Genomic DNA, 24,112 nt, shown 5'->3' with positions numbered 1-24,112 from the left:
ACTGTTCCCACCTCTTAGTTTCTAGAAGTTGCTGTGTATATTTGGTATAATTTCTTTTTGAAATATTGGTAGTTTTACCAGAAAAACCATCAGGACCAGGAGTTTTACTTTTTGGAAGGTACTTGACTAAGTACTTAATTGCTTTAATATACATAGGTTTGCTTTAAATACACAGATTCCAAACATAATTGTGGATTTGTCTATATTTTTTTCACTGTTATTCATTTTTGCTTCATATATTTTGAAACTATGTTTTTATGTGATTACACTTTTGAATTGTTACACCTTCCTGGAGAATCAAACCTTTATTACTATCAACTTAGTCTATGTATTTCTTTTCCACTAGGTTTTTATAGTTTGTGTATTTAAGAAATGGATCCATTTTGTCTATGTTGTCAAACTTATGGGTATACAATTATTCATAGTGTTCTTTTATTATTTTCTGATGCTGGTTGGGTCTGCAGTGATCTTGTCTTTTTTAATTTCTCGTAGTGGTAGTTTGTGTCTTCTCTCTTTTTGCTGAGTTAAGCTGGTGAGTGGTTTATTAATTTAGTAGGTTTTTTTTTTTCCAAAGAACTAGCTCTTGGTTTTATTGATTTTTTCCTGTGATTCTATTTTCAATTTCACTGATTTCTCTTCTCAGTGTTTTAATTTACTTCTTTTTGATTGTTTTGGCTTAATTTGCTCTTCGTTGTCTAATTTCTTAAGATAAATCTTAGATTACTGTTTTGAGACTTATCTTCTTTTCTAATACAAGAATTTAAGATTTAATTTAAGATTGTGCTTTTCTCTGAGCGTTGCTTTTGCTGCATCACACAAAGTTGGTGTTCTATTTTCATTTTCTTTCAGTTGATAATGGTTTTTTATTTGACTTGAAAGTTCCTCCTTGACCCATTGATTATTTAGAAGTATGTTGTTCAATTTTCTTTTACTTTGAATTTTCTAGATATTTTTCTTTTATTGATTTCTATTAATATCTTTTATTGATATCTGTCTTTTATTTCAATTTCTGTTACTATCAGAGAATATACTGTTTAAATTTGTTTTATGACCTAGAGTCTATTCTGTCTTTGAACACATACACTGCTATTGTCGGGTAGAGTGTTCTACAAATGTCAAATAGTTAATAATGGTTGATAGTGCATTTCAGGTCTTCTGTATCCTTATTCACTCATTGTCTTCTTTTTCCATCAATCACTGAGAGAGAAATGTTGAAGATTCCAAACACAGTTGTGGGTTTGTCTGTAGTTTTTTCAGCTTAATCCATTTCTGCTTCATATATTTTGAAACTATGTTTTTGTATGATTACACATTTGGATTGTAATACCTTCCTAGAGAATTGACTCCTTTATTATTATCAACTGGCCCTATTAATTCCAGGTAATATTTATTATTCTAAAGTTCACTTTGTCTAATATTATCACAGCTATGTAGAGTTTGCGTGGTATATCTTTTTCATCTTTTTATTTTTAATATATCTATGCCTTTAAAGTGGGTTGAACTTTTTTTCGTCAAATCTGATCTATCTCTGTTATTTGCTTAGTGTGTTTACACCATTTACATTTGTTATAATCATCTGTTCTTTGCTTTGTCTCTTATTATTTGCCTTCTTTTAGATTACTTGGGTATTTTTTGTGATTCCATTTCTCTCCACTATTGGCTTATTATTTACACTCCTCAAACTACTTTTTTAGTCATTTCTTTAGATTTTATAATCTACATCTTTATCATTCTACCTTAAAATAATATTATACTGATTCATAAGTAGATTAAGGACCTTACAACTTAATATTACCAATTTATCCCCTCCATTCTTTGTGCTATTTTTGTCATGCATTTTACCTCTACATATGCAATAAACACATAACACACTGCCATTACTTTTGCTTTAGACAGTCTATGATATTTTAGGGGAATTAAAACAATAAAAATTAAATTTTGTTTTTACCTGTATTTATTCTACTTCCGACACTCTTTATTTCTTTGTGTAGAAAAAAATTATTATATGTATCTTGCCTAGAGAACTTCATTAAGAGGTCTGATGGCAAATAATTCTTCCAGTTTTTGTTTTTTAGTTAATGATGTCTTAATTGTTCATTTTTTTGAAAATATTTTCATTGGCTGTAGAATTTTTAGTTGGCATATTTCATTCAGTACTTTAAAGCTGTCATTCTGTTATCTACCAGTTTGCATAATTTCTGATGAGAAGTCTTCTATTTTCTTATTTTTGTTTCTCTGTATTTAATGTATCTTCCACACCCCAATCCTTGCAGCTTTCAAGATTTTATTCTGTCTTTAGTTTTCAACACTTTAAACACAATATGCCTAGATTTTTTTGTTTGTGTTGTTCCCTGGGGTTTTTGTCTGTAGTTTGGTGTCTGTCATTGATTTTGAGAAATTCTCAGGCATTATTTTCTCAAGGAATTCTGTTGTTTTAATCTCTGTAGTTTTTCTGTGATTCCAATTTGATATTGTGCTAAAGTTATGGAATGTTTTGTTCTTTTTCCCTTCACTCCTCTCTATTTGCAAACAACATGATTCTCTATACCTGAGTGATTTTATTCTCAGGTAATTCAACTTCCTTGTGTTTAACTTCAGATAAATTCAATTGATTTATCTTCAGACCTCTGATCTTTCTTTGTCTGTATTGAATCTACCTATGGACTCATTGGGAGCATTCTTCATCTCTCTTATTGTATAAAAACAGAATTATAGCATTTCATTGGATCCTTTCTTATAGTTTATACCTCTATGCTAAAATAATTTATCTCATCTTGTTTGTTTTCCACCTTTTTCATTAGGGCATTTCAAATATTAACTATAGTTATTTCAAGTTACCTGTCATGATAGTTCCAACATTTGTCATACCTGAGTATGATTCAAATCAGATATTGCTTTGTCTGTTGTTATGTTGCCTTTCCTTGATTTTTTGTATGCCTCTCAGTGTTTAGTTGAAACACGTACATACATCATATTTAGGACAGCAGAGGCTGAGGTTTTATGGCTGGAACTAGGTATGCATTTCCTTGTTCTAGGTCTTTAGTGTGAAATTTTGAGTCTACTTTTTGAGTTGAGCCAGATGTAGATACATTGCTACTACAGTTATTATAAGTGCACCACAGACTTCAAATACCTCCAACATCACTTTGTATTTAAGTGGGAGCTGATTTGCTAGAGAGTTTTTCTCAGTATCTGTTCCAACCTGAGTTGTAGCTCTCTACTTTGTTCTATTACTCCAAGAGGATCTCTCTTCATGTTCTTGCCCCTCTTAAACCACTACACTGTAGTTACTTCTTACTCTAAACCCATTAATCTGCTGGTAAGAGACAGTGTGGTGTTATTCACTGTTTTTCTCAGTAAGCCTCATGGCAAGTGCTCTCTGTCCCTGGGCTTATGATTTGTGGCCTTCTCAGTGCTCCTGCCCTTTTGCAGCCTTACTTCTTGGCACAGTATATATTCCTGCCCCTATCCCAGGGGTAGAGGGTTTGCTTCTGTTGCTCTCTCCCAGCTGCATAATTTACATTACAACCAGCAGCGCATAAACCTTTCCTTTTCGCTGCAACTTCACCAGCATCTGTTAATTTTTGACTTTTTAATAATAGCTATTCTGACTGTGATAAATGAGATGGTATCTCATTGTGGTTTTGATTTGCATTTCTCTAACAATTAGTGAAGCTGAGCATTTTTTCATATGCTTGTTGGCCACTAGTTATCCCAGCACTTTTACTGAATAGGCAGTCCTTTTCCCATTGCTTGTTTTTGTCAACCTTTTCAGAGATCAGATAGTTTAGGTGTGTGGCATTATTTCTGGGCTTTCTGTTCTGTTCCATTGGTCTATGTGTCTGTTTTTGTATGAGTGCCATGTTGTTTTAGTTACTGTAGCTTTCTAGTCTAGTTTGAACTCAGGTAACGTGATGCCTCCAGCTTTGTTCTTTTGCTTAGGATTGCTTTGGCTATTTGTGCTCTTTTTGGTTTCATATGTATTTTATAATAGTTTTTTCTATTTCTGTCAAGAATGTCTTTGGTAGTTTAATAAGAATAGCATTGAATCTATAAATTTTGGGGTGCCATTTGGCCATTATAACAGTACCGATTCTTCCTATCCATGAGCATGGAATGTTTTTCCATTTGTTTGTGTCATCTCTGATTTCTTTCATAGACAGTTTATAATTCTCATTGTAGAGATTTTTTACCTCCCTGAGTAGCTGTATGCCTAGATATTTTATTCTTTTTCGACTGTTGTGAATGAAATTGCATTCTTGATTTGGCTCTCAGCTTGGACATTATTGGTATACAAAAATGCCACTGATTTTGTACATTAATTTTGTACTCTGAAACTTTGCTGAAGTGGTTTATCATATCTAGGAGCAGTTGCACAGATACTATGGGGTTTTCTAGGTATAGAATCATGTTATTTGCAAACAGAGATAGTTTGATTTCCTCTCTTCTTATCTGTCTTTTATTTCTTTCTCTTGCTTGATTGCTCTGGCCAGGACTTCCAGTACTGTGTTAAATAGGAGTGGTGAGAGTAGGCATCATTGTCTTGTTCTGGTTCTGAAGGGGAATGCTTTCAGCTTTTGCCCATTCAGTATTGCCCATTCAGTATGATGGTGGCTGAGCTTTCTCCTATGTCTTAAAATTTTTAGCTGAGTTATTCTTACCAGTGCTCTGTGTTGACACATGCTCTCTTTGCAAGCACCTGTATTCCTTAGATTCAGGCTAGTGGTTTACTCTGTGATCTTTGCTCAATATGTAGTTCAAAAAAATCCTGTGATTTTGCAGATTATCCTGTTTTTTTAAGATTAGAAGATATTTTCTTTCTAGCATTTTCCATCCTAAACAGAAGCAGAAAATGTATATTGTAGCGCTTTTTTTTTTTTTTTTTTTTTTTTTTTTTGAGATAGAGTGTTGCTGTCACCCAGGTTGGAGTGCAGTGGCACGACCTTGGCTTACTGCAACCTCCGTCCCCGGGTTCAAGCGACTCTTGTGCCTCAGCCTCCAGAGCAGCTGGGACTACAAGTGTGCTTCACCATGCCCAGCTAATTTTTGTATGTTTAGTAGAGATGGGGTTTCACCATGTTGGCCAAGCTGGTCTTGAACTCTTGATCTCAAGTTATCTACCCACCTTGGCCCCCCAAAAAGCTGGGACCATGGGTGTGAGCCACTGTGCCTGCCTGTAGTGAATTATTTTAATGTTGCAGTGTGGAGAATAAATATTGCAGAGCTAGAATGAATGGAGAGAAACTAGGCAGTATGTCTTTAATAGTCCAGTGGTAAGTTGATAATTATGTAGGCTAAGGTGGTAATGATTAAGATAAAGATGTTTGATTACAGATTGGATGTGTAAAGGAGTATCTTTGCTCCTCTTGCTATAGCAAAACCATAGACTGGGCAGTTTAAACAACAAACATTTATTTCACACAGTACCAGAGGTTGGGTGAGTGTGGAAAGTTCAAGATTAAGGTGCCAACATATTTGAATCTGGTAAGTGTCTGTTTTCTCATTTACGAAAGTTAATGATTGCTTTCTTGCTGTATCCTTATATGGCAGAGCCAACAGAGATGGATCCCCTGTCCTTTTTCTCTTTGTGTAAGGGCCTTAATCCCATCATGAGGGCCCGGCCCTCATGACCTAATCTAAGTCTAATTACTTCCCAAAAGTCCCTGCTCCAAATACCACCATAATGAGGAGGGATTAGGGTTTCAACATAAGAATTGGGGGTGGGGATCACAAACATGCAGTCCATCACCAGGAGGAGGTTGGAGACAATTGTCCAAAATTACTCCTGTTACTTTTCTATAAGCCAAAGTAATGGAAAGACAGGGGCCAGTGAAAGAGGACTGATTTTCAAAGGAGGAGGATGAGTCTGATTTTATACACATGGGATTTGGGGTGCCTTTGAAGAAGTCAATTGGAAACCTTGAGTAGACTGTAGCTTATAATAATCTAGAGTTCAAAGGAAATGTGAGACATTCAGAAATAAAATTGTAAAAGTATGACCTTATAGGTCATAATAAAAGCGATGGTCCATTGAAGCCATAAAAAACAGTATAGAATGAGAAGAAAAGTAGGCTTAGGACAGAGATTTAAGGAAATCCTTTAAGGAAAGTCCCATGTGTTCTCAACACTCCTGTCGTATTAACTCTCTTTCAGTTCATGGACTGTGGCATACAGTTTCCCTTTTCCAGACTTTTGCAAAGCTTTTATCTTCCTGAATTGTTTTTAATCTTCATCAACTTCCTTTTCTCATTTTCAAACATTTTCCCTAACTTCGCAGGGCTTCAGTGATTAATTTAAAGTTGTATTTCCTACCAGGATGCCTTTCCTCACTTTCTCCAAGTCAATTTGTCCCACCCCAGAATAGTTTAATTCCTCATTACATGCTTCTACCCTATACTTCTCCTTCATGACATTTGCACCTTAATTTCTTGTTCAGCATTTATCTCTTCTTGACCATAAGCTTCATGAGTGCATGGATTATGTCTGTCTTTCTCACCAATTAATTTGTAGTACTTGCCCAGGGCCTGGTTCATAATGAGCATTCAATAAGTATTTGAATGATGAGTTGCTATTAGAGCAGGTTTTGTCCTCTCATTGGTTGCCTGAAATAGTGTGCCAGGGCTCATCTGAGACTGACATAATAATACTGAATAATTCCTGAACTATTATAGTGGAGGTGAGAGGATATCCTTTAGGTGTTGGTCTTAAACTCAATGAGTTAAGGGAGAGAAAAATAAGTAAAAATTGGGAGATAGAGAGGGAAACAAGGAATAGTATAGGCTAATTCTATGATCTTCTGCTTAAATGACAAACAGAATTTAGATAGTGAGGAAGTTAGATATGGAATAAGCAATGAAGTCTTTCCTCTTCATTTCCCGCTGCTTAACACTAATCTTCTCAACTCTTTCTTATTACAAGTGTCTATATTCTGGAGAAGAAGAGGAAAGAAATGTGAAGGTAGTTAGATATATTAGCTATATTTTTTATTCATTTAATCTAATTATGTTCATCATAATTGGTGCTTCTGATTGGAGCCAGGAATAATTAAGGGCTTATTTTTGTCCATACAGCTGTTAGTCCTGCGTCACACCCCTTCCTTTTTACTAATAAGGTAACAGGGAAGAGTGTAAAATACTTAAGTAATAAGGTATAACGAGATGTGTAATTATTGTACAATAACCTTTTCTCAAGGAGCAAAGAAATATACTGAGCAAAGAGCAAGATACTTGGAAATCTTAACTGTGCAGTCATTATAACCTAGCAGTGCAGCAGGTATATCATTTTTGTGAAGATTTAAAAAAATTATAAATTGTTAGGAAAGAAAAATATTGGGAAGAATTGTAAAGAAAATGCCAACTTTTGAAATAAGTTTTACTATTTTTAACTTCATTCTAGTTAATGTTGCAGTAGATGATAATTTCCTTGCCTGTTGGAGACTAGTTTTTTTTTTTTTTTTAAAGTCTTCCAAAATTAGGTGAAATGTTGTAACAGAACAACTAATAGTTGAAATGATGGTTTATGAAAAGTGCTTATTAAACAAAATAGAAATACAAAGTTAAAAATTTTAAGACACTACCATTCAAACTTCTTAGAGGAGAAATTGAACAGCTCATAAGGCTGTCAGTAAGAAACATAAAGAACTCCGAATTAATCTAAATATGACTTTCTGGCTTTGTATCTATATTTAACAGAATGTAGGTGGTTTAGTGGGGGAGGCAGTCTATGAGCATTAGTTGATCTTTAGGCTAATATTGTCTTTTTGTACCCTAGAGAATGTTATTCCAGCTATGAGTCTTTTAGCATTTTCTTCAGATTCAAACATTTTAGAATTTTAAGAGAATCTTTTACTGAGTGAATGGTGAAACTTTCTATAATTGCTAATGTTCTAAGGATAGGATTCTGTCTCCTGCATCTTTGCATTCCCTAAACCCTAAGACAATATTGTATAAATTGTAAGACCACAAAAACTACTTGGCGAAACAATTAAATATGCCGAGATATAATTATTTGAAGTAGTTTTTAGTGTATTATGACATGTCAGAATAGAAACGAAAAGTTTGGTAAGTTTTCTAGATAAAATTAGGATAAGCCAGACAAAATGAGATTAGATCTTGAAAGTTACTGAGAATTTAGGGCTGTTGATAGCTTCTATAAAATATATAGACCACTGGCACCTATGAATAGCTATTTTTACCACAAATTTGCTATAAAAATGACTGACTAGTGAAATGCAGATTCTTAGCCAGGTGCAGTGGCCAGTCTGGGCAACATAGTGACCCTGTCTCTGAAGAAGAAAGAAAAAAAAAGGAAGGAAGGAAGGAAAGAAAGAAGGGAGGGGGGGAAAGAGAAAGAAAGAATTGCAGATTCTTGAATGCAGCAAAGTTCAGATATACAAAGAAAAAATTATGATAAATTACATGCAGATGGCATAATTTTGGGAAAAATTTTTGTTGAGTAATCATCTGAGATGTGAATATTCTCATGTTCTCATCCTATTTTTAGAGTATTTCTACATAGAAACTGAAGACCCAGCCAGATTATTAGTCACTAGCCAGAAATCACTGTAGACCTACTGAGAAGATTCTAGGGTCATACTGAATGGGGCTGTAATACCACAGCAGTCCACTTCAGCTTGTGCTAACTTATCAAGAAAAGCCAATATACTGGGCGTGAGATTTTCTTCATGCCCAGTCAACTGATCATAGGAAATTCTCCATAAATCCATAGGAATTAAGAAAGGAGGAAGCAATGTAGCACTAGAAAAGCTGAAGGCTCATGTAACTAACTTTGGCCTTCTGGCCGGCCAACTTATAACTGTTTCTGTAGATGCTATTTCCATTTGATTGCTACTGTGTGTGTCCAACTTTATAGTTGAAAGTAGTGATAACACCCAGTTCATGATGGCAGCTTGTCAATACCTATGAAGGATCTAAGACTTTATCCTGACTGCAAGCTAAGAGGTTAGACTGCCACAGCTTCGTAGGAGGGAGACACGAGACTCCTGGATCAGAGACAAAGGACTTTATGACTCATGGCAAGCAGGGAGCCTAAACTTCATGTTTGTATCAATTTCTTTTGCCCCAAAGTCCCAGGGGGTCAATATGGAAGTAGACCCAGATGGGTCCTGCATGCACAGTGGGTTTGTGTTTTAAGGAGGTAAACAAATTAATGCCTGGATTCCACAAAAGAAGTACAGTCCTAAGGGTACTCACAGTGTTTCTGGAAGGAAAGTGCTTACAGGTGTTGGGACACTCAGAGAGATATCAGTCAGTGACACAGGCTCAGAGTGCGTTGTACGTGGCCTCTTTTCTGGCTGGTGAGCCTTATGATTCTTAGTTCATTGTGAATAATTGGGTCTAGTACTTGTTGGAGGAGCTCCCTGAGGAGGAATCCTATTCATCCATGCCATCAGCTAGGTGTCATTTACCTACCACAGTAAATAAGGAGTGGAGAAGACATCCAGAGCTGTTGACTCATGCTTTGTGTGGGAGGTGCTGGAACCCAGGCCATCCCCTGCTGCCTCTAATAAACTTCATGGTCCGGGTACAGGCAGTGGCATTCAAGTCATGGTTAAATCCATGTGGCTGGGAATGGCAAGCCAGCATGCAGTTCATTTTAAGGCACTGGTGTTGTCCCTTTAGAGGAAGATGCCGAAAGCATTAATGTCCCTCCCTTTCTCACACTTTCCAGTGTGTAAGGAGGCCCATCTTCAGGTGCCAACGTATTGTTATCCCTCCCTTACCACAAAATCAGTGTGTCCCATTTCAGTAGCTATAAGTTCTCCTTTTCCCGTCATGCTTTACACAGACTCCTCATCTAGAAGGGTCAGGTCCCAGACATACCAGGACATTTTTTTAAATCAAATTACCCAGAATTAAGCTTGATTTCCATAGATTCTCTTCTGGATAAATTTCTACCTGGAGGATGGGCCCACCAGGCTCACCTGGATTTCTTGTTGGGAAATATAAAGAATGCATCATTCGCAGTCATGCCCAAGATGGAATTCTGAATTTTCAAAATACATCTGTAAGACCTCCAGCCTCTCTCATTTTGGTAATCACCCTGCAAGCAGCTGAAAAGAGATTAGCTCTTTCTGGGAACAGCTGCATCCAGTGACCAAACTGCATTGCTAAGGTGCATGGATTAGGGGAACCGGAACTAAGGGAGGTAGCTTTTGTGATAAAAAGCTGCATTATTGTTTGATGGCAAATGGTTTGGAAAGCTGAAGATATGTCACAGATTTATTTCAGGGCCTACAGTGGTGCATCTGGAGTCAGCTAATCAGTAGCCTGAAAAAAGTGTCAACATTGGTAAACCAGACCCAGGAATTTAGGAGAATCTTTGAAAATCAGGGCCTTATTGAACTAGTAGCTTAGTTTCACGTTGAGGAACAGGAGATAAAGTTTCTCCCAGAAGGATAGCTGTCACGTTTTCATGTAAAACTGAGTTGCTGCTACAGCCAGGCAGGGTACATTCTTAAATATACCATTCCCATTTGACAGGTTCTTCTGAGCCCTGTCTACCTCATTAGTTATTGACTCCAAATTAACCCACTCAAAATGGAATGTCAAGCCAGAGAATCACAAGGCTTTCATGGCCAGGAATAAAGTTTTAACACAAGCTCAGTAGCAAGCTAGTAGCTGCTTTTCAAAGTGTATGCATCTTGTAGACTTATCCGGAATCTAAAGCCACAAATTTAAAGCCACAAGAGCTGCCTCCAGGGGGAGGCTTCCTCCCTTTGCTAAAGGCTACATTTGGTAAAATCATCAGTTCCAGAGACTTGTACCCTCTCCAGTACCTAGTTGGTCCAACAAGGTGCTACACCTCCTTTTTGGTGGTGAGACACCAAAGAAAAAACAGTTGTTCCTTTACTTTACTGATGATTGAATTGAGCTTTATGAATCCATCCTCATGGCTCCAAAAAGCTTTACTTGGCGAAGCCAAGTTTTCTCAGAGTTTATCAGCCATCACTTTTGGTAGAGGGGTGGTGCACATCTTAGTCAGGGTTACTGAGACTGGGACTTCTGATTTGCCAAACAAAAGGTCTCCATCTCTGTAGTGAATGTTTTGGATATCAGAAGAAAGAGATAATACTCATATTCAATCCTGAAGCCTTCCGGTGACAAATGGCAATGGAATTTGTCCCTACTACCAGTTCTCTATCTGCAGCTTTTCCCAAACTGGGATAATCTGCCTTAGCACTAATGTGACAAGGAAATACAGCATATAACACATCAATTAGTGGAAACAAAAACAAAACCAATACTTTGAATCGGCTGAAGGGCCCACTCAGCAGGTCTTGTTAGCTTCTCTCCCTCATCAGGATCCCTACTCAAACCCCATCAGTGGGGTCCAGGCTCCATTACTCCGTTGTCACACTGCTATAAAGAACTACCAGGGACTGGGTAATTTATAAAGAAAAGAGGTTTAATTAACTCACAGTTCCACAGGCTGTACAGGAAGCATGGCTGGGGAGGCCTCAGGAAACTTTCAATCATGGCAGAAGCTGGAGAGGAGGCAAAGACATCTTACATGGCTGGAGCAGGAGGAAAAGAATGAAGAGGGAGGAGCTACACACTTTTTTTAAAGAAACAGATCTCATGAAAACTCACTCACTATCATGAGAAAAGCATGGGGGACTCTGGCCACATAATCCAATCACCTCCCACCAGGTCCCTCCTCCAACATTGGGGATTACAATTCAACATGAGATTTGGGCAGGGATGCAAATCCAAACAATATCTCAGGTACTGTTTCTCCCCTGGGTCTGTGTAGGATGTTCCCCAGCACATTCAGGAAGTAGCTATAGTTGGGGTCAAGTGAGAGTGAAGGAATGGGATCACAGAAAGAGAGAGAGAGTGAGAGAGAGAGAGAGAGAGAGAGAGAGAGAAAGAGAAATCCTCCAAAAGAGTAAGCAAGCAAGGCACTCTGGTTTTGAGTGACTGTATCATGGCTCAACCCAGTGAAATGCTAATGCTTCTGTTCCACCTAAAACTTTGAGCTTTAAGCTTTAGAATCCCCTTACTCTTTCTCTTGACACCTGGAGGAGAATGAACAGCAAACACACCATTCAGGCAGCTTGTTACTATCCTACACCCTGGCCCTCAGTCTCGCTGAATGGTAAGGCAGAGCAGCGGATCCTCTGTGTCCCATCTAACCCACCACTTGAGTGAAAGCATTCACTATTGGATGCTGGGAAGGCATCCCATACTCCCTAACCCAGCTCACAAAAGCCCCTTGTCCTTTCCTCTTGTAGAAAGCCAAGTCTCTGTCAGCATCCCATCCTTGTCACCAAAATTTTCAAGAACTTTCAAGGGTCTGAGATTTTACCCTTCTGACAAGCTAACAAAGTAGCCTGCCATCATTTTCATAGATGTTGGCAGAAGACACAAAATTCCTGTGTTAGAGACAAAGAACTCTATTACTCAGGGAAGAGTAGGTAGACAAAACTGCATATCTGTATTGGTTCTCTTTTCCTTCAAAGTCCCAGAGGGCCCAGGTGGATCACACGACAATGGGTTTGTATAATAGCCAAGGAAGCCTGCACTTAGGAAACACCAATTTTTTTTTTTTTTTTCCAGAGACAGGGTCTTTCTCTGTCACCCAGGCTGGAGTATAGTGGCACGATTTATCATAGTTCACTGTAATCTCCAACTTCTGGGCTCAAGAGATACTCCTGCCTCAGCCTCCCAAGCAGCTAGGACTACAGGTGCACACCACGTGCCAGCTAATTTACTTCTCATAGAGGCAGAGTCTTGCTATGTTGCTCAGGCTGGTCTTGAACTCCTGGCCTCAAGCAATCTTCCCACCTGTGCCCCACAAAGTGCTGGGATTACAGGTGTGAGCTACCACACCCAGCTGAAACCCAATCTTTAAAAGGGGCCGCTAGCAAGCTTGCACAACCTTTGTGTCAGAGAGCCACATAATCTCTATCTTCCAAGACTGTTTCCCCTGAAAACATCCTTAGAAAGAGTTCAAAACATAGACCTGAAAATGAGATGTGCAGAGACATGAGAGACCCATGGAGAATTGTCTTCCAAAACATTTTCACTTGATGTTCCATAGTTATGGATTCAGTCTCCATGAGAGTTCAGTAGCAAGCCAAACTATTAGCTGTTTCCCAAAAGGAGAATAAAGATGAAGGCTTTGTTCCAAAACCTTAAAGAATTCTGCTGTAATTCGACATGGGCTTGTTATAAGCCCTATATAACCTGACTTAGACCTGTGGGAGGCAGAATAGTGCCCAGGCTCCCAAACAAACATGCCCATGTCGTAATCCCTGGAGCCTTCGAATATACAACCTTACATGGCGAAGGGAAATTAAGGTTGTGGATGGAATTAAGGTTGTTCATCAGCTGACTTCTATACTTCCATTTCCTTCCTTTTCCATGTCTGACATTTGAAGGGCACTGTAGTATTATTGGAGAAATATGGACTTTGGATAGAACAAACAAGGGTTTGAATTCTGATTTGAACAAGATACTTAATCTGAGTCTCAATTTAGAACAAGGATGAGAAGACTTACATCATGGAAATGTAACACTTAAATGAGATACTATTACCGGGGTGGAAGCTCAAGAGATGCTAATTTCCAACTTCCTGCCCTTGAACTAGATAATCTTTAATGTATATTTGAACTTGAATAACTTAGTATTTGCATGAATTTGCAAGGCTGACAATAAAGTAATGCAAACTGAGTGGCTTAACAAAAGAAATTTATTATCTCACACAGTTCTAGAGGCTAGAAGTCTGAGATCAAGATGGCAGCAAGGTTAGTTTCTTTTGAATACTGTGAGGGAGAAATTTGTCCCATACTTCTTGCTTATCTTATACTGGTTTGCAGACAATCTTTGGTGTTTCTTGGTTTATAAAAGCATCACTCTGATCTCTGCTTTCATCTTCACATGGCATTCTCTCTGTGTGCATGTCTGTGTCTAAATTTCCCTTTTTTATAAGAAGGTCAATCATACTGGATTAGGGTCCAGCCTATTTCAGTAAGACTTCATATAACTAATTCCATCTGCAACAGCCGCATTTCCAAATAAAGTCACATTCTGATGTACTCACATTCCAGGGTTAGTACTTGAAGGTATGAATTTTGAGAGAACACGATTCAACCCATAAAAGTATTTTAAGCCATCTCTGCTAGTGACAGCTTTTTGTAAAACTAGGGATTTAATGCTAATATTGGTTAATCTGATATCATTTTCTTCCACTAAAGAGTGCAGGTTTGTCAGTTTGTCAGGTAGTAATATATCATGTGACAATCTACATGAGATATTTAATGAAAGCAATTACTGAAATATTTCTTTAGTTAAACATCATTTAATTGTCTTCCCACAACATAGCAGTATAGCCAGAAGAGGTCAAATTGTTATCAACGAAAGAATCTCTGTAATTCAGGGAGCTTCAGTACTTCTTATTATCAGACTAAGTCAAACTACATTGTTTGATTTTCACATTATTATAGCATATTTTTGTGGGCTCTGATTAATAGTGATAAATAATACATGTGCTATGTATTGATTTCCATTTGTTATGTGGCTTTGTAGGTAGCCTTTCTTTAAAGTTAGTATTAGAAAGCATTCAACCTTGTGTTTGAAGAGAGTACTGGCAATAACAGTGTTCTGGAGACCCCTCTACAAGATGTAGAATCCATTTAATTTTCTGACTCTCTCTTCTTTACTTTTCTGTCATTACAGTCATTTGTTTAAAAAAGTTGTTGAGAAACTACTGTGTGTGAAACACAATACAGTGCCAGGCACTAGGCATACAAAGCCCTACTATTAAAGATAACAGGGTTTAGTAACACAGTTTGCCTTAGTCGGCTTGGGCTGCTATAACAAAAATACCATAGGCTGGGTGGTTTACAGTAAATTTATTTCTCACAGCTATGGAGGCTGGGAAGTATAAGATCAAGGTGCTGGCAAAAGTGTGAGGGCCTCCTTTCTTGTTCACAGATGGCTTTTTTGTTGCTATGTCCTAACATGGCAGAACGGAATAAGGATTTTTCTTTTATAAGGGCACTGATCTCATTCATGAGGGCTTCACCACTATGAGCTAATCACTCCCCAAAGGTCCCTCCTTCTAATACCATCACCTTGGAGGTTACAATTTCAACATAGGTATTTTGAGAAGATACACACATTCAGACCATAGTATAATCAAAATTCAATAATTATAAGACACTTTCACCTCTGATCAAGGCGAAGTAACAGGAATTTACCCTTCTGCTGAAACAACTTTTTAAAAAGGTGAAAATATATAAAAAATGTTTTTTAAAAAGACATTTAACATCAGACAACAAAAGTCTCTGAGACGTGAGATGATTTCTGAGACATAAGGAATATGTAAGATGAGCCATATGTGACAGCCCCAGCTTACTGTCTGGAGGAAGTTTCCAGGCCACGGTGCAGGGAGGAGGAACCCAGTCAGAGCCCAGTGGATCCTTTGAGTTTAGGTTGGTGCTGAGAGTTCAGGGAGACCAAGCAGCTGGAGTTCTCATGGTAGACTATAAGAAAGAAAATTACTGCACAGAGAAAGGGCCCTGGAGATTTAAGAGAGTTCTCTTCCAGTCTTCAACCCAGTACTGATTAGCACATATATCTGAGGGAACCATTCAAGGTCAAGAAAAGAACCACCTGAAAGTATTAGAAGAAATAATACTTGGAGTTCACATAGGATTGAGAATGATTTCTTTTCCCACCAGCCAGAGTGAAGAACTTCATCATTCACAGAACATTAGGTAGACTACTCAGTAGTGGCTCAAAATTAGCCCAAAAGGCTGCTCTAATCCAGGTTAACAAAACTTATAACCAAGACCCAAATAGATCAAACTCTTTCTAAGTAACTTAGGGGTGCCTCAGAACAAAGCTCAAACTATTTATAAGAATACGGAAATACCCATACCCAACAAGATTAAATTCACAATGTCTAGCATCCAATCAGGTATCATCAGGCATACAAAGAAGCTAGTAAGTAGGACCCACAGTGAGAAAAATCCTATAATGTGAATTACTATAATGTTAGATATTGCTATGGTCTGAATGTCTGAGTTCCTCTACCCCCATCCAAATGTTGAAACCTAACCCCCAAAGTGATGGTATTAGATAGTGGTGCCTTTGAGAATTGATTAGATCATGAGGGTGGGACCCTCATGAATTGGATTAGTGACCTTATAAAAGAGGCTCAAGGAAGCCTGTTTGCTCCTTCTGGCATGTGAGGACACAGCTAGAAGTTACCATCTATGAGGATCAGGCCCTCACTAGACATCAAATCTGCTAGCACCTTGATCTTGGACTTCCTAGCCTCCAGAACTGTGAGCAATAAATTTCTGTTGCTCATATACTACCCATTCCATGGTACATTTGTTATAGCAGCCTAAAGGGACTAAAATAGGAATATTCATAAGAAATTATGGGAATGCAGCAGAAAAGACAATTAACTCTGCTTGGTGAGTATGGATGAGGCAGATACTCAAAGGCTTCCTGGAGGAGAGGAGAGCTAACGTAAAAATTTCAGAATGAGTAGGTGTTAGTCAGGCGAAGGTAAGAGAAAAGACATTTTTGACAGAGACCACAGAACGTACCATGGCATAGAGGCATGGAATCATAGATTCTATTTGACTAAACAACATATCAGTGGTTCAGTCTGGCTGAAAGTAAGGAAGAGAATGAGAAAGATTAGGAGAACTGTGTGGGCATCAAGACTTAAAGTGTGCCATGTTGGCAAATTTTTTTTCTGTAAAGGTCCAAATAGTAAATATTTTAGGCATTATGAACCACATATAATCTTGTTGGACACTCTTTTCTGTGGCCTTTGGGCTGTAGATTGCAGGTTCTTTTTGTAAGTGATGGGGCATGACTGAATTATTTTTAAAGGAAGAGACCATTTAGGTTTGCATTTCAGATAGATCACTTTGCCTAATGTGTGGAGGATGCATTTAAAGCGATATGGCAGGGAGACCATTTAGGGAACTGTTGTGTTAGCACAGTTGAGAGATAAAAGGGTGCCTGGCTGTGTGAGTCTGAAACTCTGGAGAGAAGGCGAGGTTGGAATTAGAGATTTGGGAGCTATCGTTATATATTTTAGTTTAAATCTCAAGCTTGGATAAAATCATACAAGGAGGGTATGCTGAGAGAGAATACCCTCCTTGCATGATTTTATTGTCTTCAATAAAGAGAATTCTTCATTGAAAGAATAATATGTGCTTGATACATTCACTTGTTAGCTCATTTATCCTTAATATAACTCTGTATAGATTGATTTGATGATTAGTCCCATTTTACAGATGAGGAGGCTAAAGGTCTGAGAAGTTAAGCAGCTTACCCAGAACTACCAAAGAGAAAGTCTGAATTGGAATGGAAAGCCAGTTCATGTGGTTGTAAGGGTCCTATTCAACTGTTCACTGCTGTCTTTAAGACATAGAGTGGGTGGTCTTCAGCTACCCCTGTGGTGTGCTCATCTCACAGCACTTTGCCTTCACCCCTTTTCTGGTTGTCCAGGGAATTGTTGAAGTTGCACACAAAAAAGAGACACAGTGCATTGCTGCAGAGCGCCTATTATGTTGCCATTTCCGAAGAATACACCTTGCTTCTTTGCAACCAATTTTGCCTCCAAGTCCTTGCATTTAAACCAACACAACTGCCCTGCCACAAATCCTTCCAAAGTTAAAATTTCGTATAGTTCATACACACAGAATTCAAATGATCCTTGAGACACTATCCTGTAGTGAGGAATTTCTAAAAGTCAGTCCTAGCACTGCAACTGTTCGCAAAGAGAAACTGGCCAATATTCATAATTCTTCAAACATATGGTAAGGCAGAGCATATTTTAAATATCAAGAACATTTACTTGAGACCTTCCCACATGGTTTCAAAATTTTATTTGGGGTTTGGACACGCATCAAAACATGTATTTACCTGACAGATCGTGGCCTGCCTAAGCCTTTGTGATGCATACGTTTTTCGTGCCATGATATTGAATATACATATTAATTAAATTTTGCATCTATTTCTGCACCAAAACTGAGAATGGCTTTGATAGATATGCAGTACTTCACTAAAGTAACTCTAGCATACTTCTCTTAACACAAGTTTCCCCTTTTTATTTGTTTAGTATAAAAAACAAACACTGAGCATATGGAAGGAAAACAGGGACTGCTGAAAACTTTGAAAAATATTTTGTGTAGGTTTCATTTTGGTTACACAGGACTTAATGTTTTGAAGGATTTAGTGCAAATTTTTCTCCATTCCTAGGAAATTTGCTGATATGAGAAAAGGAGAATTGTGTGAGTGCTTGAACAAACACAAGCTTTGAGGAGAAAGGCACCTTGTGGATGGGAGCTCCATTTGACTCATAGGCTGCTGGGGGCAGAGAGGAGGGCACATTTCACAGAATTAGACCAGTCTTCTAGAAAAGCTTGGGAAGACCCTAAATCTTTTATTTTCCCAATATTTTACCCTGATTCCAGCAGATCTGATCTTCTAAAATTAGGAAGTTGAATAAAAATACTTAAGAGAAATGTTTTTTGAGTTGATTAGGATTAAATCTCTATACTGGAAATCTTTAGTAACATGATTCATGAAACAGTAAAATGATATAAATATGACAGGAACATGATATCAGTTTAAAAACAAAACTTTTGTAATGCCACAGATTGCTTTAGAAGGATGTAGCTCCAATTTTCTGAATTCCTGGCTTTTCCTCATCCCTATTTCTTCCACGTGTCCTGTGTGATTTCTTTCATATTGTCCCTTTGTTTCCACAAAGCCATCTTTCTCTGTTCAAAGTAGCTAAAATTCCACTTTTCACAAAAAAATCTACTTTGATTACAGGGAAGGAGGGGTATACAGAGATGGGAAGATGAAAATATTGTGTTTTCCTAGCAGAGTCACAAACATCTGTCCATTCTTTGGCTTTAATTTCATATAAAATGAAATGTAAAGCATCCCCAGACAAACATCTTGTTATACCTGGCTATACCCTCTTCAGACTTCTCTAGGAATGTGACTTATTGATAAATATTCCTGTAATATTAAATCCATAAACAAATATATTCCTTTTCATTAATGTGTCTAAAAGAACGTGATCTTTTCTTCTATGTAAAATTAAATATATTTGTTACATGTGGAGACATACACACTCACATACACATATTATTTTGCTATTTTTAAATGTTGAATTAAAAAATTCCTTTTTTCAACGGCAAACATAATAACATATTTTGTCTTTAGAACTATGTTGTTCCTGTGAAACATGAGATCTCTTGAGGATTTATAAGCTTTGAGAAATATGAATATAATAAGAGGCCAGTGTCCCTGACATCTCATGAACACCCACCGCTTGTTTTTAAAATAGTAAATGCAAAAGCACATTCCAATTAATAGCTATAATCCTCTTACTTGAAAGATTTATCATGTTGACTCTGTTGCAAGTGTACCACCTTATAGATCAGAAATTTTGAGTGAAGTAAAGATTTGCTCTACAAATAAAAGAAGATATGGCTGCATATAAATCTGGGTGTGTGCATAATTGAAAGAGCTATAGAACCGAAAATGGGGAGGGAACAAACGATTCTGGGAATTGATGCCCATTGAATCTCTGCCCATTTCTAAAAAAGAACCTTGAAAAAAACATATCCTGGCAAAATATTGGTTTCCATTACTTTTCATTTTCTCTTGCCAGGATCAGAACCAGATGTTCTGTAATATAGCAAAGTCTGTTCTATTGGCATTTTTGGTTGTATTAACTTCAGGAACTACTGGAAATTGTATGTGAGAAGATTCACAGGTGATTATCATCCAAATTTTCTGAGACTTCAGGGGTTTTGATGGGGTTGGAGAAGAGATGGCATACAGCATAAGTGTCCAAATATCTTGTGTTCTCTTCTTGATATGCTCATATTCATAATGAAACACATATGCTCATATAACTTATCTTACAACATATGGTACAATATAATTGAAGAAAGTCTATGCAATTATTTCACCCCTCCTAAAAAAGAAAACAGTTCTGCATTATTAATAAAAATGAGTCGGGACTTAGGGTGTGTGCTAGAGATACAGATTTTAAATATAGCCTACCAAAATATCCTCTAAGTTTAAGTGGAAATAAGAATGAAACATTGTCCAACTATGTTGCAGTTTGGGTAGGTGTTGTTTCCTCTTTATCCCCCCCTTACCTCTAACCTGACCACAAAGTAAGGAATTTCAAAACTGGCAACTAAAGCATATAGAACTTGAACTTATGTGGGTGATCATATTTAAAATTAGATCCATGACTTTCAGCCTTTACAAATTTTGTTGTATTAGTTAATGCTGGGAATGTCCCTTCAAATGCAATATTGTATTAAAACCTCTTTTCCCCTCCCTTCACACTACATTTGATGAGTTGATCAAAGCACTTGCATTTAATACCATGTGTAGGATTGTATTCTGGCAATAACTACCAGAATCTGGCTATGGAAAGAGGCTTACTACCCACCCATGAGGCTCTTGTCACGATGGTCTAGCTATTGACATGGTGTTGACTGTGTGAGTGGGTTGCAATTAAATATGCTTATGTTTTTAATTTTAGAATGGCTAGTAGGCAAAGCAGCAAAAGGCAAGTGCATTGGTAAAGAAAAACAGAAGAATGTAGATAATAATATTTTGCTTTATAGTGAAATAACCTTTCTGAAGAGGCTCCCAATTCTTCATTTTATTCACTACCTCAATGGCTATAATATAGCAATACCTCAATACCTCAGTAGAAACACACAGAGCAAGTCTCTCAATAAAGGTAGGAAGTGAAGGTGGCTTCTAGAGTGTCAAACTTCCCATACACATACACCATACACACACACACACACACACACACACACACACGAGGCCTTACGAGTGGGTTTTCAGCATAACGTTTCATATAATGTAGGAAGAATGAGGATCAGAAAAGGTTTTCAGTAAAGCCAAACAGGCTATGTCCAGATGTTCAGAGAGTCCCTAACCACAAGGCTGGGAGGCTGAGCTGGAGTCCTGACATTTTTCAAAAGCCTTTTCAGTAGAAGTGCACCCAGGTCAACTTGAAATATTAGGCCAATGTTCCCCTCTAACATATTAAACCTGTCAGCTATCAAAAGACTCAGCAATGCAAATTCTCTTTATACTATCTTTTTTCCTTAATATCTAACAGTGAACAATACCATAGTTATTACCTCAAGTCTTACCAGGAATTAGTTGGTAACATACTGACAGAAAGAGAGAAACATACATGTGTGAATTCCTGGGTGCCTGAGCGTTGGAATTTTAGGGAACAGAATGATAGAATAGAAAAGGGAGATGCTGAGCTAGGGCAAAGTGTTTAGAGTAGGGATCTATCTGTTTCATAATTTTCCCTAAAATTGGCTTTGACAATGAGACTCCAAATTAAATTTAGACATGTTACAGCTTGCCAACTCCATGGACAATGTTTTGTTTTTCTTTATTTTCATTGCCCAGAGATGAATAACAATTGTGTGTTATTGTTCTAATTCCTAAAATGGGAAATCACCTTTGGAAAGAGGCTGCCTTCCTTCTAAAAGGTGGGTTTCGGAATCTCTGGAAGGACCTAGAGATATTTTTCTTAGAAGGTTGGCAAAGTGTTCCACTGCCAGGGGAAAGGGTTTGTTATCATATCTGCCAGAGTATAAAATACAATTACCCCCTCTGTACCAATACGCTTCAAGCTGCTCCCAGACAGCTGGTCAGAGTTGATTTCAGTTACTATTCCGCCCCTCTCCTTCTCAAATAGAAGAGACTATCAAGCCTTGATGAAGCCATGGGGCTTTTAGGAAGGGGCTTCTTGGCTTTCTGACATTCCCCTGGGGTTTGAAAGAGTGTGTAAAAAGAGCCAGCCTGGATGACAGCAGGAGGGCAGTCCTTAAATATATTAAAATTTAAATTGAAATATGTCAAATCAGGTGTGTCTTATATTAAACAGATATGATGACCAGACAACCTATGCTCTGTGGGTTTAAAGAAAATCAACCCACTCTCTGTAGGTGTGAACACTGCAAAGGGAAGAGGGTGATAATTCTGCTTCAGAAAGATGTCAAATACTGGAACAAATCATGTCCCCATGCTAGCTCTGCACTCTGGGAGCCAGTCGGGTTTAGCATTCTAAGAGTTGAACACTAATTGTTGCAACCTAAGAGCTACCCAAGCTGACTCAGATAATTACAATTATTCTCCCTCCTTTAGAGCTATGGCAGGAGGGCCAGATATGTGGACCAAAGGAGCATCATCGCTGGGTGGCCTGGTGCCATCTGTCAAATGTGACAGATACCACGTGGCAGCACAAAGCAATAGCAGGAGCACACAGGTGAGACTCCATGTTCTCTCTCTCTCTCTTTGTATTGCATAAGCCCTAAGGTCAACAGAAGATTCAGGGAAAGAGAGAAACACATATTCTGGTTAACATGATACATGTGATATTAGAGCAATTTATTGGAAAAAAAATACCTATGGCTATGGCTATATTTGCTTACTTGGGTTTGTGGAGAAGTTTATACTAATTATGTTCGTTAAACACTCTCTCAGCACTTATATTACAGAAAGGAAACCTTAGGCTGGGAGAAACTTAATAGTTTGGGATAAAGTTATTGATCAAATGTTACACAGCAGTTTAGCTCCATGGCCCCACGCCACAAATAAGAATCCAGTTCTGATGTCTCTTCCAGTGCTCTATTCATTACAAAAGACATTTCCTAATATTTAACAATCTTGATACTTCCATTTGATGATTCCTGACTTCCTTCATCTCTTATTTATCCACTTACCTAATCAACAAATATTTGCTGAGAAACTATTATGTTTCAAACACTCTCCTAAATGCCGGGAATACAGACGGGAAAAATATAAATTCCCTGTCCTTATAGAGCTTTGTTTTTAATGAGCTTTTTATTTTATTATTTTTTGTTTGTTTGAGATGGAGTCTCACTCTGTCGCCCAGGCTGGAGTGCAGTGGCGCGATCTCGGCTCACTGCAAGCTCCGCCTCCCGGGTTCACGCCGTTCTCCTGCCTCAGCCTCCCGAGTAGCTGGGACTACAGGCGCCACCACCACACCCGGCTAATTTTTTGTATTTTTAGTAGAGATGGGGTTTCACCGTGTTAGCCAGGATGGTTCCAATCTCCTGACCTCGTGATCCACCCACCTCGGCATCCCGAAGTGCTGGGATTACAAGCGTGAGCTACGACGCCTGGCGGCTTTAAAAAAAAAAAAAAAAAAAAAAAAAAATGTTCTTCACATGCAGATTCAGGTTAAGAGAAATTTTAAAAAGTTAAGAATGCTTAAGCCATGTTAAAAGCTGTGGCAAATAGAACATCTCAAAACCTCAACAATTTGGGCATGGCCAATGAAGTCTACCTCCTGAGTATTATTTGATCAAATACTCCACCCCCACATAGGACATTATCTATGGAATCACATTCTGATTTGTAGTGGATAAGAAATTATTTGTAGACTAACATGGAGTCAGGTTAGTGTTAGCGCGAAGCAAAACTGTAATGTGGGCAAAGACTGCTTTTCGTGTTTATCCTTTGTCTTCTGTGTTCTGTGATTTTTTCCTCAAATAGTAGAAGCATCTCTTTACCCTGGGGATGCAGCTTCACTCCTCAATCTTTCCCTCTCTTCTATGTCTCAAGCCTACATCCTCTTCAGAGGGAGATATAAATATATGATGAGAGTTTTAAGTGCTCTAACCCAAGTGATTTACCAGAAACCAGAGCATTAAGATGAATAAATCCCTAGCAGAATTTAAAACCGACTACTTCTAAATTTGGAATGTCAAGCATGGTTTGGCAGGAGGTAGAGCATAGAGAAGCATTGGAATGGTATTTGATCTTCTAGGCATCTCTGAGTACTTTAGTTTGGGAGAGAATCATTGATGCCATTTTGGATATTATTATAGTACTTCTGATGACATTGATACTAAGTTATGAAATATAAATTTTGATTAATAAATTGAAAATCTTTTAAGGCATAAATTATTATCATTTTGGCTATTGCCTATTACCAAACCATTAGTTGATACTTGTAAATAGATTTAGAAATTGTCAATAATACAGTCATGTAATTTTTTTATTAGTCATGTAAT

The sequence above is a fragment of the Pongo abelii genome, chromosome 10, assembly GCF_028885655.2.
Source record: "Pongo abelii isolate AG06213 chromosome 10, NHGRI_mPonAbe1-v2.0_pri, whole genome shotgun sequence".
Lineage (NCBI taxonomy): Eukaryota > Metazoa > Chordata > Mammalia > Primates > Hominidae > Pongo > Pongo abelii.
The sequence above is the reverse complement of the archived record's forward strand: the minus strand, read 5'-3'. Positions refer to the sequence as shown.